At 39.5% G+C, this 16,358-nt stretch overlaps 1 protein-coding gene across 12 annotated transcripts in view; it reads left to right on the top strand.

The window, feature by feature from the left end:
- Positions 1 to 16,358, top strand: part of MEIS2 (Meis homeobox 2) — a 238,525-nt gene that overhangs the window by 130,110 nt on the left and 92,057 nt on the right. The gene's annotated exons all lie outside the window — the stretch shown is intronic.

Genomic DNA, 16,358 nt, shown 5'->3' with positions numbered 1-16,358 from the left:
AGCCTGGTTGTTGTTTTTTATTCACGACAACTCTGCAGAGCTGTGGAGTTCATGTGTGGCCTTTGAAGTTTTTTAAATAATAACAGTTTTATTTCTCCTGACACAAGCACTGAAGCTGTTTGTTACCACCTCAGAACTGTTACCCAGCAGTGTAAAAGTTACCAACAAAGCAAGCTTGGATGAAAGTCTATTATAAATACAACAGGCAAAAACTTCAGGGAAACCACATTATTCTGCAAAGGCCAATATGGAAGTGCAGGCCTCGGCCACTTCCTTAGCATACAGCATTTGCCAGATTAAAAGGGACACCCCTGGGCACTCACATCGATGAGTGAGAGGGGATTGCTGACACAATCCCTACCATAAGTATGCCTCAAGTACTCTGTGGGTACTTAATGCATGAAGTGGGGCAGTGAAAATGTGGACGCTAATCTGGATGACGACATCACTCAGGTTCTTATAAGATTGCACGTTCAGCATCACTTTGAAGGGTTCTGTGCAAGTACATGTGGAATACACATGCATAGGGCTTCTTCAGCAGGACAGGAACCCTGCCTAACCAGCATTCTGTTGCTATGGAGGGAGTCCCATTCTGGGTTTGTATAGAACAGGCTTCCTCCACCTCAGGCCACCACATGTTTTTGGCCTACAACTCTCATGATCCCTAGCTATCAGGACCAGTGGTCAGGGATGGTGGGAATTGTAGTCTCAAAACATCTGGAGGGCCGGGGTTGAGGAAGCCTGGTATAGAATGACATCAAGCACAAGGCGTCAAGAAAATGAGTCTCACATGTGTGTTGGTGCCTAGGGGACTGGCTAGGCAGAGAGCAGGAACTACAGAAGTGCATGTAGATCACATCTACATGTCAAACATGCCTGCAGTGCTAAGGCAGGCATAGGCAAACTCGGTCCTCCAGATGTTGTGTGACTACAATTCCCATCATCCCTGACCACTGGTCCTGTTAGCTAGGGCTCATGGGAGTTGTAGGCCAAAAACATCTGGAGGGCCGAGTATGCCTATGCCTGTGCTAAGGAATCAAACACTTTATTCTGATTAGATATTTTTGAAGAGAATTATAACATGATACAACTCAGGAAGACTAGCCCAATCTAATGAACTAGGCACACAAGAATGATACCTTGTGTATTTTGTGTTGCCGTCTTAAAAGGAATAAAACACCAAATTGCAGATTAGAAATGAAATGGTGCTCCACATTTATATAGCACTTTAGTTTTCAAATAACATCATGTGCATTTTCTCTGTAAACCAATACAACAAATATGTAAGGCAGGTCACTAATATTATCCCAGTCTAGCAGCTAAGGGTGGAGGTGGGGGGGGGGCAAGTTGAGATTCACATATAATTGCTTATCTAAAGCCACACATGGGGCTTATGGCAGAGGTGACATTTTGAGCCAGGGGCTTTTCAGTTTTAACTTAACCTGTTAGCCACTGTAGTGCTAAATTTTTAATGTGATGGAATCATTCTCCTTAAAGTAGAGTCTTTAAAGGTCCTACTAGACTGGAGGGAGTTTGCTCCAATTATTTATTTAAAATTGACAATGCAGTATAACCTCTCTTTAGTGCCAACTATTCTCCTCTCTGCTATTATCCAGAGCTTTCCCGCCTTTCATGAACTCCGTAGTTTCGCTTCAGAGATAGATTATTCCATTTGCCCCTGAAATGTATTCTGGTTTTTGGTTTGTTTTGAACCTAGAGTACAGCTCTGGTATTGTCACTTGGCCTTCTTAGAATGCAGAGAGGACTAATGCTTCCCTTTTTTGCAACAAACAGCTCTTGCAGCTGTGGTATCATACTTGATTTATGGAGCATTTTGAGACAGAAGAGCATGAGATTCTTATCCTCCAGATCGTGGGTTTTAGCCCCACGTTGGGCAAAAAAACCTTGCATTGCAGGAGGTTGGACTAGATGGCCCTCATGGTCCCTTCCAACTCTACAATTCTATGATTCTATGAATCTGTTATACACTTGTGTGCCAAGGAATGGCACCTCTGATCAGCTTAATGATACTGTCTGCTTACAGCAAGTAGTTCCTGGACTGCCCCTGTTCTGTGGCAGTTACAGACAGAATATTATCACATGCTTTGATTTTCTGTTTGCAAAATTAGATGATTTCCGTTATACTAATGACTTCCCAAGTGTCATTTGCATGAAAGCTGTTTCACTTTTGTGATGGTGGGGGGAAAGTTAGCACACACAAAACCCTCACTGATGTATGAAACCAGTCTTCTATAAACTGCATTTTGATGTAGTTTGCATGTATTATTTCAGCATTATTATTTGTTAAATTTCTATTGCACCCTTCCTGCCAATTGAGCCTAGAGCAGCACACAACAAAGTAGCAAAAACAATACATTTAAAAATAAAATAAAGCATATTTTAAAACTTTAAGAATATATTTAAAAGTTTAACAGTGTCTAATTTTGAAAACTGTATATAGCAAATAAAGATCTATTGTTCTCAATAGTAGCTGTTGAGGATGCACGCACACACACCCACACATGTGCTGAGGGAAATCTGAGGACAAAACAGGTGGATGATGTAAGGGCTAAGGGTCTTTTTAAGACTGAGAGGCCTGTAGGCAGAATGTTCATTTGAGCACCCCTGCTCCTCACTGTACAATATGTTTATGTCATTTCCCCCAATGCTCAGCTGCAAAAAAACAAAAGGTAAAATATTTTATGTCTCTAAAATTCAAACACACACACAAAATTGAATTTACTTGTTTTAATGCTCCCATTTTCCACCTTAAACATACTTCCTCTGAACAAAGTTCTGTTGATTCACATTAAATGAATTTTGTTGATATTATTTATAGGAAGTATTAACTTTCTTTTAAAGTCATGCATTTATAGAGGTTGGATGGGAAATAGGATTATTATGTTTTATTGTAAAAACTATACTTATGTCAGGGCTCATCCACACTGGAGTTTAATATGGACTTAAAGCTGCTTGTGTGTCTGTTGTTGCTTTTTGTGGTGTCCACACAATGTCTTCGTTCAAGTGGCAGCCAGCACTTTACCACCAGCCCTGCCAACTGTGGATTCCCCCAATCCAGGGATAATTGGATAAGGGAAGAAAATCCAATATAAAATTGCATGTTACCCAACTGTGGACACACTGAAGCACATTGTGTGGGTGAGCTTTTTTTACATCTGTGGTGACATTTCACTAGCTGCTGTTTTCACCACACACCCTGCTTCTGTTTTGTTTCCATCAGCTGCAAGGAAAGGATGTACCCTGCCTTTTCCCATTGGTTGTTGCTGAAGGCATGCTTTTGTATTTTTATTTTTAAAACAGCTCATTTGCACAGAACCTCTCTTGCACAAAACAGCTGTATTAAAAATAAAAGTAAAGTTTGCCCTTGCTTGTCGCAAAAACATTCCCCAGATCTTAAAAAAAGGGGGATCCATTGGTTTGTTTCTATTTTTATTATATATTTTGTGTTCTCATTTTTAATTTTTATGTGATGAATTGGCCTGTGATCTTTGAGTGAAGGGTGGTATGCAAATTTTAATAATAATAATAATAATAATAATAATACTACTTCATCTAGAACTGAGCTCTAGTATTCAATATGTTGCAGGAACGAGCCGTCTTACTTAGTGCATTTAGGCACAAATTTATAATGGCTGATCTTTGTTCCCCAAACTTTCACTGTAATAGGCAACTCAAATAAGGACTGCTAGGAAGTGTATAACATAGATATAATGTTTGTAAACCTTGCATGTGTTATTTTCCTTTATTAATACTCTGATGTTTATAACCAGACTAGTGCTGTATAATAATAAAACAGCAGTTACAAGGAAGAGACAAATGTCAAGAACCTTATAACGTGGCCCTTTTTCTACAAATGCCAAAGGATACTTCCAAATAATATTGCTGATCCAGATTTTGCACACTTTGAAATACATAATGATGTGAGTAATCACTAGCCCTCCCTCAATTGCTACCTCTTAATCTATTCGATGAGGTGGTGATAACTAAGATTCAAAGAAGAAAGAGTTGGATACAAATGGAATGTAACAACAGGGTTGCAATATGTATGCTCAGAATGAGGAGGATAATATGAGCCTTGTTTTAGCATTGGCTAGGTAACCTCAGTGATAGGCAATGGACAATTGCAATCATGCACTTATTTAAATATGCAAATTAGAAGTCTTTACAAGGAGAATAGGCAGCTCTGTTACTAGCAGTGGTATTTTGTGTGGGCCAGCTGCCAGATGAATCTCTGAAAAGAGCTTTCCCTCTCCTTTTTAAAAGTTTTTTTTAACATTTTGCAGATGTTTGTACTTCACTTATAATAAGTGAATGGGTATGTGTTTGTGTTAGAAGACTCACGTAACATTGCTTGCAATTTTAGTCAAGATGTGAGCTGATTCAACTGCAGTTGGTGATCCAAAATCATCTTCAACTTGCAAATCAAATTCTTTTTTTTTAAATATAATTTTTATTAACAGGCCAATCAAATCACATTATTTCCAAATCACATTAGTTCCAAATTATACAGCCAGATTTTTAAATTTTTGTTGGGGGTACCCATACTTCAAGCTCCGAAAAGGGGTCCAAACATCACTTATATTACTGATTTAATTAGACAGTTCTATCTAGTTCTGTCCAGATAGTCTCTTTGTTACTTTTCTCATCTTCTTGTTGTTATCATATATTCCTTTCTTTGCGATCTCTGATAATCTTCACAAGCGGTTTAAAAACAAACATCCTCTGTGTGGGTTTTACACTCTCCAAAAATTATATCACATAAGGACAGACGCCATTTCCAGACCTCCGTAAAAAACTTTCCCTCAGTCTGTCCGTTGATTTCCCCAGGCTTGCCAAACATATCTCAGAGGGCTCTGCCAGGTCTAGATCACATTCCGAAAATCATTCGCATTCTGATGACCCTGGTCCTCCTCCCCCCGTCCTTCTTAGGCAAGCCTGTCTTGGCGAGACTCCATTTGAAACTGCGTCATAAAACTTTCCTCCGTTCTCCGATGTTTACCAATCCTCTCCTTGATCAATAATTCACTCCACACAGTTCTTAAATTCCTGCTTGTGATTAATAAGTTGCAACGATTCTTCTTTCTGGGGTGGAGGGTTATTAATATCACATAGGGCAAAAAGAAAGAAAAGTTTTTTCCTCCACCCCCTTTCCGTTTCACTCCAAACGTACCAGTCTTTTAATGGTGATTCATCACTTGATTTATTTGTCCCGCCCTTCGCTCCGCCCACAGAGATCCATTAATCAGCAGTCTTAACTCCCAATCCTCGCTTGATGTATGTGCTTTAGCTTCTTTCCAATTATGTATTTCCAATTATATATTTCGAGCCAAAGCAACCAGTGTGCTAATTGGAGACAGCGTCAGGAAGAGCCGACTTCACACAAGGGCTTGTGCCAAGTGTCCACACCCCCTTCTTTCGAATCCGGGGGTGAATTATGGACACCGCTGGCAAGGCAGTCCCCCCCCATCCCCTTGGGGGGGCGGGAAGGCTGCATACTTCCCATAGCAGCCTCTTAATTACCTCGTGTGGGTCGGAGAGATGTTATTGTCGGCCATCTTCCAATGCGCCCCCTGGTGGCCCCCTGCAAATCAAATTCTTGCCCCATCAGCTAAAAAAAAGGGGGGGCGAGAATATTTGTTGTCAAAAGTGACACTAACTCTCCAACTGCTACTGTGCATCACGATCATTGATATTTCTACAACTTTCCTTGTACAGTAGGGACAACCCACAGCTGAATGTTGAAGTACATGACTGGCATGCAAAAGACTCCATGTTCAATACCTGGCCGTTAAAGGATTTCAGACCGCAATTGAGGCTTAGGGAATTGTTGCCAGTCAGGGTAAGCAAGAGTGGATTTGAAGGACCTGTGGTCTGACTCATCATAAGACAGTTTTTATTCATGTAACCTGTCTGTGAGGGCTTGTGAAGTGAGACCATAGCTCATTGGTGGAGCACTTATTTTGCATGTGTCAGATCTTGGCTCAGTTGCTGGCATCTGCAGTTAAAAAATCTCTGATCATACGATTGGAAAGAACCTTCCTTAAGATAAATGAACGGCTGCCTCCAATTACAATAAACAGCAGTTCTATATATGCTAACCTTTGACAGGCCTATAGGTTGAAAAGCTCTGCCGCCCTGGTAGGGTCTAACCGAGAGTTGTAGGCAGCTTTCAATGGTTGTTTAGAGGCAAATAATTTATTTTGGTTTACTATCTCTGTTTAGTGGTTATCAGATTTTGTGACAAATTTAGTTTCTTGATGTAGCAGTTTGGAATCATAAGTCTGAATTGGTCTATTAAACTGCATTACTCACATTTCTTTTGCACCAGATCTAATGTGCAAATGAAACATGTACTTACTTGTGGTTACCAAATGATAAATTGCAGTTTCAGCAAACAAATTAAGACATCTAATGAGAACTAGCTGTTACATTTGATCCCAAACCATGACTGAATGTGTTGAAAAGTGTTCAGAAATCTGTGGCTTCAAATATCATGGGGCTCTTGTAGCCATTTAAAAGCCTTAGCTTCCATTTCTTTCACCCAGTTACATATTTATCTTGCTTTTGTGTTTCGTTTGAAATTATTTTTATTGATTTTTTACATTTAAAAAAAAATATTACAAGCATAGTTGCACAGACAAGTTTGGTTGCGTGTTAATATAACAGTTAAATAAAAGAATTTTAAAAAATAGGTTATAGAGTTATAGGTAAGCATGAACACCAGAGTAATTACCATTACAACATAATGTGCAATAATGTATGATGTTTAGATTTAGTGAACAAAGGTAAATAATACTGATACTGATTTAAGTATACATTACTCTTGTAAGTGTAACTTTGGATAGATGGATCATGCAAACACAATTTTTGACATAAATCTAAAATGACAATTCCAAATCTTACCTTCATACTTGTATGTTAATCCTAGATCCTGATATAGTTGCTCTTTTTTAGTCTGTAAGTAACCTATGGTTGCTTCTCAGAAATCAGAGAGGCCTCTTACAGAATATAACATTAATATGAATGTTTTTTATCAAATTCAGTCAACATTTCATGAAGCATTATTCATGTTTAATGCAAAATGGAAAGCAAGCCAATAAAGAGCAAATTAAATAGAAATGTGGTCAGACAAGTAAAAGTTAAATAATGTGAGAAGAGTTTATAGCCTTAAAATGAGAAACAGGAAGATCACAAAATTAAAATATTCCAGTAAGCAATATGTAAGATTTAACTGAAAGTGGAAGGAAAATAATGCATTTTAGTGAAATCTTACACTAAAATCAACATCATAAGAATATATGAAGCACCAGTGGTTCTGAACCATACTGAATCAAGGGAAAGGCCAATCTAGTTCAACATCCTGAGTATAACAGCACTCTCCTCACTTGTGATTCCCAGCAGGTATTCAGGCACATACCGCCTCTGACAGTGAAGGCAGTACATGGTCATCATGGCTAGTAATTCATGAATTTGTCTAATCCTCTTTTAAAGCCATCCTAAGTTGATGGCCATTACTACATCTTACTGGGACTAAATTCCATAGTGTAACTATGTGCCATGTGAAGTAACGGCAAGGTTGGGGCTCCCCTCTTTTTTCTCCTTCCTCTTTCTCTCTCTTCCTTCTCCTCCTCCTCTCCTCCTCCTCCTCCCTGTGTCAGCTCCAGTGTTTCCTGGCCTCGGAGCGCTGCTGGGCAGTCGGCCAGGTGGCCAGGTGCTCTCGCTCCCGGCTCGATTTGGGTTGTGGGGGGGTCAGCAGTTCCCCCAGTTGACGCGCCGGATGCCCCCAGTTCCCTCTCAGCAGTGGCGGTGGCTGCAGTCTCAGCAGCCCGGAGCCAGCCTAGTAGTGCAGTTGGCTCTGGCTAGCTTCAGGAGCTGCTCACTGCCATGGCACCTGCCATTTTGCCTCGCTGGAAGTCCCCATATGATGTGTCTTGTGCCATTGAACCAATCACGCAACATTCATTCCCTAATAATAAATCTACAACACTTAAAATATAAATCCAGGGACATTAATTGAAATCCGGGGACATTCTGGGGATGGATTTTGTCCGGGGACAGATTTGTAAATCCGGTGACTGTCCCCAGGAAACATGGATGTCTGGTTCCTAACCCTCTTTAAAGGCTAAAAGCTGGAAGTTACCAAGACACACATCAAAGTTACTAGCTACATCCCTGCCCTTGTTGTAGATTGGGTACTTGGCTCCAAAGACTCTGGGAACATCTCTCTAGAGTTCTAAGGAGATCTACTGAGAAAAAGTGTCTGTGCTGTATCTCCATTGTAGCTGCATCAGTGGTAAATCCAATCCAAAACAATATAAATGAAGATTGAGTGTTTCTGTTGAATCAGCAGTGATCCAGTGCTCCCTCTGGCTATCTATTCCTGGATGTCTATCCAAGTTCTGATTATACTGCTGCTCCTCACCACAGTGTCTGACACCTCCCAAGTAATTAACAAAGTCATAACAATAACATCTCTCTATCTTCCCAGCAGGTAGGAGCAACTGCTTGATTAGAGTTAAGATTTGTCTGTGTTCCTGTCTGTGCATAAAAGAAAGCAGAAGAGGGAAAGACATAAAACATCTTAGATTTGTTTTTATTTGCAAATACTGTGAACTAAATTATCATTCTTTTCCCATCTGGAAACTCTTTTGGAGATAGTCCCTGTCCTGTTATATTGTTTGAATGAATTAGTTGATGCATGAGCACATGAGTGTACAACAATAGGGACTGTAGTGAGAGAAAGTTGAAGACATGGAAAGACATCAGTCATTTAGCTTGCCCAACAAAAGCAGAAAAGTATTTTATAGAGGCAGTTGTGGCAACCTGTTTTTCCTACAAGAGATGCAACTGTTTTATACCTTTTAGCACTCTCGCACAAAGTACTAGTTAAGCTAAATATTTAAAACTAGAAGTCATATATTTATGCTACAATTAACTTTTTCCCTACTGCTGTCTGTGTTTCACTTGCTCTGTAAAGAATGGCACCAATGTTTTTCAGTGGAACTAGTTTTGGAAATAGAAATCCAAAATATTTTGAATTCAAAACCTTCCTAAAAACGAACACTTAGATCCTTTTGCTTTGATCATAAACTCTTTTTTTTCTGTGCTTCCCACTGAATGTTGAGCTTTCTATAACCGAATAAACCAATCCCATCTGGAATTTCGTATACACACACTTTCAGGAAAATATTAGAAAAATATACACACACATACACAAACACACACACAGTTAACACACACCTTAAAACAAACTTAAATAGGGCAACCATGCATGTGATTTGGAATTATTAGTAGTCTCGTTTACCTGAAATATTCAGTCTAAATGCAAACATTTAATTTTTTAGGCATGTAAAAACATACTGTGGTGATTACATGGTGTATACTATAGAATAGGGAGGGGGGAACCTTCCTTTATATTTTCAAAGCTAAGCTAGATTCCTTGCACACTATCCAAGTGTCTGGGACTGACAGCAAAGCCTGTGAATTGTGAACAGACTAAGCAGGGAGAGGCCCTCACCCCCGAAAGCCATGGTAACAGCCCAGAAGTGGCAAGACTTTTCTGTCCCCCCCCCCATGCCCAGTCCTTGTTTACTGTGCTCATCATTTCCTCCCCTCTTCAGATTCTAAAACACAGCAGGGAAAATGAAGAACTAAATGAGCATTGGGATAGCTACAATGTGCTGTATGTTTGGCTGCCTTAGAAAAATCTCTGGAAACTTCAAGTCGTTCATTTTGCAGCAGCTAGAGTTTTGACAAGAGCCATTTACAGTGGTACCTCGGGTTACAAACGCTTCGGGTTACAATCTCCACTAACCCAGAAGTAGTTGCTCCAGGTTGCGAACTTTGCCCCAAGGATGAGAATGGAAATTGTGCAGCGGCTGCGCAGTGGCAGCGGGAGGCCCCAATAGCTAAAGTGGTACCTCAGGTTAAGAATGGTTTCGAGTAAAGAATGGGCCTCCGGAACGAATTAAGTTCGTAACACGAGGTACCACTGTATTTGGCACATGTAGTTACTCATTTAAAAGGGCTTTGCTGGCTTCGTTCATTACCATGTCCAATTCAAGGTGCTGGTGATCAGGTGTTCTGATGCCCTCAGCAGCTTAATACTGGGATATCTAAAGGACTGTCACCTCCTGTATGAGCCTGCTCATTCATTAAGATATACTGGAGAGACTGTCCTATGTGTTCTACCAATGCCTGAACTGGAGAAAGTGTTAAGTTCTTATTTATTTAATATAAGACTGGGTTACTTCCCAGGCCCAGGACAAGCGTCTGTTTATGGATTCACAGGCTAAAGCACAGCTAGGTAACCACAAGAACAAGCTAAAGCTACGGGGAAGAGTCTTAACTCCAACCCATAATAATTGGAGAAAATATTTAACTGTATAATTACCTATTACTATAGAGGGACTTGTAGCTCCACGTAGGCTGTGGAAATCTGTGTTTAAGGAGGCCTACCTGATGGTTTTCCATTATTTTGTGGCCATTTTATTTTAACAGGTGCTCGGCCTGTTAAGTTGTTGATTTCTTTATACCCTTCTCTATTGAAATCTCTGTGTTTTTATATTATTTTATTTGTCTTGTTCCATGCCAGCTTAATAGTTTTTAAACAGAAAGGTAGCAAAACCAAAAGCAAATCGGCCTCTTTGGGTAGGTGCTGGGGTCTCAGTACCTCATCAGAGCCCACCGCTGATGTCTGCCCTACGCCCACCATTTTTTTAAAAAGCAACAACCCATCCCCAGTGCTCCAAGCATCTCAAGCAGCTTAAATTTCTCACAACATCTCTGACAGTGTATCATTCTAGGGTGCTGTGAGAAAATAGAAAGGTGGCTACATGCAGCTTACTGGCCCTTTAGGCTGCTGCTGACTGCTGCAGAGGTTCCCTGCTCCCCTGGTTTATGTTCTGCCGTAAAAGTGAATTGGTTCTATTCATCTCTATGGCTGAAAGTTGCAGAGTGGATTGGGGATGCCAGGCTGTGCTGTGCAAGGAGCTTACATCTCGATGGCTCCTCTTCCTTCTTTGCCAATACTGTGAGAATATGACGCTCCTCCCTCCTTGCTTTTGTTATTCTTCATGGTAACATCTGCAGTGTTTCTGCCTCACTGGCATGTTCCAGGACATGTTGCTGCTGTTGAGAGTGGGAGGGGATCATGGTAAGGTTACATCAGAAACTTAGGCCAAACTTTGTGCTTTCCAAATTTAGTCGTAACAGCAGCCTTTAGAAGGACTCGTTGCTACTGGAATTAATAATGGCTTTAGAGATACACCAGTAGGCCTGGAGAACATGAGGTGCCTGCCAATTGGAATATTTGGGTATTATTATTATTATTATTATTATTATTATTATTATTACAGTGGTACCTCGGGTTAAGTACTTAATTCGTTCTGGAGGTCTGTTCTTAATCTGAACCTGTTCTTAACCTGAAGCACCACTTTAGCTAATGGGGCCCGCTGCGCTGCCGGAGCACGATTTCTGTTCTCATCCTGAAACAAAGTTCTTAACCCGAGGTACTATTTCTGGGTTAGCAGAGTCTGTAACCTGAAGCGTATGTAACCTGAAGCGTCTGTAACCCGAGGTACCACTGTATTGTTGTTGTTGTTGTTGTTATTAATTTCTACCCTGCCCATCTGGCTGGGTTTCCCCAGCCGCTCTGGGCGGCTTACTTCTTTGTGTCTGTGTGCATATGCCTCTGAAAATATCTTTGTCCAATAATAAAAGAAATAGAAGAATGATTCAATCCAATTAAATAATTAACCTTAGCTGATAGTGGGTCACTTGGTCTATATGGAGTATAGCTTGCCCTGCACCATATCTACATAGTGTGGTGCTTCTTGCCTGCTATGTATTTAGTGTGATTTGGGGAACATATAGAACTGCGATCCATGCCTTCACTTCTGTATCATTCCATACTGAGAAAGAAATCTGTCACTGTTGCTTTCCACTACTTTACTCTTTCCACTACTTTACTCTTGTATTAGTACAAGAGTATTTAGCCACCGTGTGATTGACTGGATGAGCATTGCATGGTACCCAGTAATGCACAGACTAAACTACAGTTTTAGTCAGACAATATGAAAAGTGACAACAAATTATGCCTTGTGGTCTCCTTCCAGTTTCTAAGTGCAAACATCCCAGAGTTTATTTTAAATTTGAGCCAGTTAGACATTTAGTAATATAGATCAAAGAAGAAATGAAAGCCTCCCATGTTTATTATTTCAATATGATGTCTGTTCTAATAAAGTGTAAGAAGGCATGTTATAGACTAACTAGTAGGAATTTTCTAGTTCTGTAGTTTAGTCTTAAATATATACATATATTTGTAAATTAATCTGAAACATATTGCTGTGGTCTGAACTGCTCGAAATGCTGATTGTTTTCAAATCCTTTATTTAATTTTAGAAATGTGGTGGTGGCCTGCCAGAACGCTTTCAGATAAACAGTCCACTTCATGTTTAAAAAGCCATAACATCACTGATTTAAAAAAGGGGAAACTTGCAAATATATAATGCCATGTAAGTTGAGGTTGTTGCTATATTTTTCTTCACTCTTAATTGAGAATAATAAGGTCCATTTGAGAGGGCTGAATTTCTATAATTTCATTGTACTGTATGTCGATCTGAAGCACAGTAGTTACCCTACTGAAAGCAGAGAGTGTCACTCGACCCAATATGGGTTTAGCTGTTTCCTCGATGATTTGCTAGTTTTAGAATTCTACCCCAAGTGTGTACCTAGTTTCAAATAGATATACTGCACCAACGTAGCATACTATTTGTTGACTGCAACCTTCCTGCCATCATTCTTGATATGTTTAGTTCAATATTTGTTTGTGATGCTATGTCTGTGATTCTGAATAGATCTACTTATAGGAAGTGCCATGGAAAATACTTAGCCGTCCTTGTACATTTAGGACAGAGACTCCACATACCATCTTTCCATTTTAATGAAAAAGTATTGGCCCTGCTACTATTCTGCACAGAAGGCAACTGGTTCAATTTTAATAGTTGCCTAGTAAAAGAAGGATATCACATTTTAATAACATCACCAAGACAATAAGCCATTTTACAAAGAACCATTTTTATACCTTATTTCTTAAGCCATATCATGTATAGGTGCTCCTTGTATTGAATATTCCTGAAGATGCTTCCTTAGGAGAAAGCAGTCTCTTTATAACGGAAAAAGAAATAAGCTTGTAAGAAAATATAGACTGTTCTTTCCATCTTTTTGTCCAGCCCTGATTTTCAGTCAATTAAAATTTGTACTCAAGGCTTTTCAGCTTGAAACCACCCCTGTGTCTGTGATGAGCAATCCTTCTTGTTTGTGCAGTCATTCATTATCTCCATTACCAAGAGGAGAATAGAGGACAATTACATTGTTTGGACGAATCAGAGTGTTAGGAGGAGTATTTATCATGGTGGCAGAGTGCAGCACCTGACAGCAAAGGATTGATGGCCAGGAATGAGTGTGAGTGGCCAAAGCAGCCTCATATGATGCAAATTACTGACTGTGGATTCCAATTTATCCTGTTCATTTTTCTTGCCTTTGCTGAAGACTATTAGTGGTTTTTGAAGCAGTGAAAGGGTCATTACTAATGTGGGCTCAAAGCAGGAGGGGGAAGGAGGGGAAAAGCCTTCTGTAATTACACAGCCTTCAAAAAAGAAAAAGAAAAAGATTTGAGGGAATAGCCAAAAAAGTGTCAACACTTAGCAATCAGAAAAATTTATTTTCATTTCATCCTTAACCCACATTAACTCAACATTATCATTTTTCTTTGTTAATATTTGCAGAATATTAAAAGCCTTATTTCTGTATTCATTCACATCTATTTAACCCTTTTTGCAGAAAAGCAATGTTGCCTAGCTTGCCGTCAAACAGTGCAAGCATTTTAAAATGTGCTTACAAAATAGGTTTTTAAAAAGCAATTCTAGGCTGTTGTTTTTAATAATGAGACAATTGGCACCCAACAGTGGTTTACATAGGTACTGGGCTATATTTACATGATAAAAAAAAATAATCTCAGTACAATTGAGAGAAAACAACTCTCCTTTTTCTTCTGGTTGTAATCTAGGAAATTATACTAATAATTAAAAACAGAATGTTGAAGTTAGGTTGGTTATATTTTGGGTAAAGTATACTTTAAATGTATTAAATGTGTGTTTAATGTAATGTCAGTTTCCAATAACACTTCTGGAAACTATTCTAAAAAGATACAGAGCAAGTGCAAAACTATAAATGAGGCAAAAGAAGAAACTACAGTAAAAGGAAAGTAAATTGCTAGATTAATGTAGCCAAATACTTCAGACAAATCATATATCCCTTTCCCCATGTAATTTAATAAGAAAATACTAATATCCCAACTTCAAATACACTTACCCACATGTAAATTTTGTGTTAATTCTGTGCTCCATTTATGAGCAAGTCAGTCATTAAAATCAATTGAGATGTGGAACAGGGATTTCTTTATGGTGGTCCCCTTTATGTTATTTTATTTGTTCAATTTATATCCTGCCCTTGATTGCACAGCATTCCAGGACAGTTTACCTAATGAAACTCCAAAAACATACAATAGATAGCTATCTGAATCACATAAAGCAGAAACTACAATTTTCAAACTTTTACCTCCCAGATCAAACCCCCTTCAGAATCAGCTGCCCATGGAAACCTACTGGTGCAAAAATTTCAGAGAAATTTCAGGGATCAGAGGCAACAGTTTAAGAAGCTGAATTTCAATGGGGCTTTCTGCTTATTTCTGCTTAGGGCTTTTTATATTGTGTTTTATTTGAATGAATTTGTATTTTGTGATTTGATGTATTTTTATTTGACTAGAATCTAAGGAGTAAGGAGATGTTTATTTAATAGCTAAGTAATAAATAAAATCCAGCTGTTAATGTTACAGTTTTATGTGCCATTTCTAAAACTTATTAAGCCACCAGGTAGATTTGTAGGCATACCACTGCAAACCCATAAATTATCAGCTCTGTTTGCTGTTTCACATGTGCACATGTTTGCATGCATGGAAGTGGATGCATCAGAGTCTTGGGACATCCCCACTGCCAACCTTCCACTGAATGAAAGTAGTGCCAGCTGAACTACAGCTGTACATTACTTTCAATGGGAGGACCATCTATGCTTCCGCTTGGAAGTAAAGACTGGACACATTGCACTGCACATGACTCTACTCACAGCTATGTGAGGACCAAAGAGGGAGGATAAAAGGCAGGCATAGGCAAACTTGGCCCTCCAGATGTTTTTGGCCTACAACTCACATGATCCCTAGCTAACAGGACCAGTGGTCAGGGATGATGGAAGTTGTAGTCCCAAAACATCTGGATGGCCGAGTTTGCCTATGCCTGATAAAAGGGTTCCATTGTGTACTAGACAAATGCTTTCCGGTGCGCAGAAAACTGTGAGCTCTGCACATGTTAGGGAATATTTTTTTGTCCCACATTGGTTTTGCAGCACGACACAGTACTTCTGTCAAATATTATCCCAGTGCAAATGTTAACTTTAGGGTTACTTTAGGGTTAGGGTATGAGTTGTTTGTTGCTTGAGTCATAGATGTGCTACACAAATGTATCAACAATGAGCATAGAGACAATCAGTATCCTCCAGGTCAATTAGTACAGTAGTCTTTAACCCTTTTAAGTCCTGGGACCCAACTTTGGCTGAAATAGGCATTCGACAGTAGTAATGCTGCAGCTGTGGTTTGCCTTAGGACATGTTCCAACCCAGTAGTGGGTTCCAACCCACGAATTGAAAGCCAATGAATTATAAAAGTAATAATACAATCCCATTATGATGGTAGAGTTTTGGGGGCTTTTGCATAAAACGTAGGAAGAATTCTCTACTTAAGCATAATTTGGCACAAATGTTCAGATAATCAGTAGATGTAATTTCAAAGCCTTTGCTTTATTTGTGTGTGTGGCATGTTGGAAGGTGTTTAGATGGTGGAGAGTTGTGAATTAGTTATAGATGGGTTATCAGATTTAAGATTGGGTGCTAGTGATTGTGGGTAGTGCTAGTGAAGGAGTTTTGGCAGACAAGATAGAGAAGGTTGTGGTATCTCAGGATTGTACAGCAAGGGGTATATGCATAAGCTAACCATGGATTCCATTACAACTCCTCTTCCCCCATCAAAACTGGTGCACATTAGCAATGTGGTTCTTGAGCATCTGCTGAGTAGAGTTTGGCCCCTACAGCCAATGATTGGGTGGCAGGTTCTCCTTGTTTTTGCTCTCTATTTTTGATGTAAAGGCAAGGTTGAGCTTTCTTACACACCATGTATATGTCTCCCATTGGAAACACACATGTGGTTGAATAGGGCATACATACGTAAC

The sequence above is a fragment of the Podarcis pityusensis genome (genome assembly GCF_964106645.2).
Source record: "Podarcis pityusensis genome assembly, chromosome: 1".
NCBI classification, from domain to species: domain Eukaryota; kingdom Metazoa; phylum Chordata; class Lepidosauria; order Squamata; family Lacertidae; genus Podarcis; species Podarcis pityusensis.
Note: the sequence above shows the minus strand (reverse complement) of the source record. Positions and strands in the feature narration are given on the sequence as shown.